Consider the following 1,925-nt stretch of genomic DNA (forward strand, 5'->3'; position numbering starts at 1 on the left):
CCCTAAGCATCTAAACTTATGCCCCTAGCATCTGTGCTAATGGCACCTGACAAACAGAACTTTTCTCCAGCAGGTTCAGGGAGTGCAGCTAGAGCTGGAGCCAGAAGCCAGGCAGCACCATATGCTGGGCTTTCACCAGATAATCAACTCCCAGTCCCTTCTGGGGCACCGTTTGATGAATATGAAATGCTTGGATTTTTTCCTAAGCTAACAAAGGTTGGTGGTACTTTTCAAATCTCCCAAGTCAAGGGATAAAATGGTGAAATAAAGACATCATACAAATAAGCATATGCTAAACTTGGTGTCAATCGTCCTGGGCCTAGGATGCTCTGAAATTTTGAAAAGTGATATGGTTTGGGCTGTGTCCCCACCCAAATCTCATTTGAATTATACTCCCATAATTCCCACGTGTTGTGGGAGGGACCCGGTGGGAGATAATTTGAATCATGCGGGTGGTTTCCCCCATACTATTCTCGTAGCAGTGAATAAGTCTCATGAGATCTGATGGTTTGATCAGGGGTTTTCGCTTTTGCATCTTCCTCATTTTCTCTTGCCGCCACCATGTAAGAAGTGCCTTTTGCCTCCCGCCATGATTCTGAGGCCTCCCCAGACATGTGGAACTGTGAGTCCAATTAAACTTCTTTTTCTTCCCAGTCTCGGGTATGTGTTTATCGGCAGTGTGAAAATGGACTAATACAGAAAGGAATAATTTTATTGGAATATATTTGTCTATAGAGTGAGGCATTATTGAGCATATTTTGGGCAGGGCTCTTTCCCTAGGGGAAAAAATCAACACTTCCTGGTTTTCTCATAGAAGTAGTCATCAAATGGAATCCCAAAATACTGCGCTCTGCACTCTTGCCCTCTAGTGGGGGTGTGGCAGGTGGAATGAGGGCAGGGTGTCAGGGAAGCCTGTTGTGAAGGTTTCTGCATATCCCAAATTAAAGTAAGCAGCAGTCACTTCTTGTAGTTCTAAGATGAAAGCAGCCAGTGAATATGTTTGTCTCCCAGAGCCCTGAGAGAACTGTTGGGAAAATATAATTAAAAATGAAATCTCCTGCTAACCCAGAAAACCCGTCCACAGAATTGGAAGAAAAAGAAAACACTTGTATTATAAATAAGCATTAGACCAGACTGTGATGCTCGTCACAGGAAATCTGCGAAGAGACTACAAAGACAGAAAGAAATCTCACCTTTTTGTACAGCCAGGCAGATACAACCTATTGCATACATTTTCTCAAGGTAAATAATAATTCATCCTCAAGTGAGATTTAACAGAATCTCTGGTCACACATAGTTCATCCTAAATTCACCTGGGAATTCAGGTCGCCTTTTATGTTTGCTGATTATCTTTATCTAGAGGCAAAATAAACTTTTCCTAGCTATTCCAGGAGGCAGTTTGCAGCTTGGAACTAGGAGCTTACTGAAGTTAGGCTGCTACCCTCCTATGCAAGCTGGGAGAGAGGGGTACTGGCCTCCTTCATTATTAGATTACGAAGTGATGACTCTCAGGTCCTCGAGAAAGACGTGCCTCAGTTGGAAAGTTGGCAAAAACCTTACCTAGACTTTGAATAAATTCATGTGCATCTCAAAGGAGCAGAGAAAGAATTCAAAATTACAAGTTCTTTCATGTAAATGCTTTAAGAAAAAGGAAAGTCTGTATTTCTTTTTGCACTAGGAAAAATTTAAATACAATTTTCTTAAGTTTGTATTTTCCAGTATGGAACCCCAATTTGTCTACTAAGGACTATGTATTTTGTATGTAACTGTTTCCTCTGCTAAACTGGATCATCTTAGGGCAAGAATGTATCTTTATTTACTTTGTATTCTCAGTGTTTTCTTTTCTTTTATCTCACTTTCGCTCTTGTTGTCCAGGCTTTTTTTTCTCCGTTTCGCTCTTGTTGCCCAGGCTGGAGTACAATGGC

The sequence above is a fragment of the Pongo pygmaeus genome, chromosome 10 (genome assembly GCF_028885625.2).
Source record: "Pongo pygmaeus isolate AG05252 chromosome 10, NHGRI_mPonPyg2-v2.0_pri, whole genome shotgun sequence".
NCBI classification, from domain to species: Eukaryota; Metazoa; Chordata; class Mammalia; order Primates; family Hominidae; genus Pongo; species Pongo pygmaeus.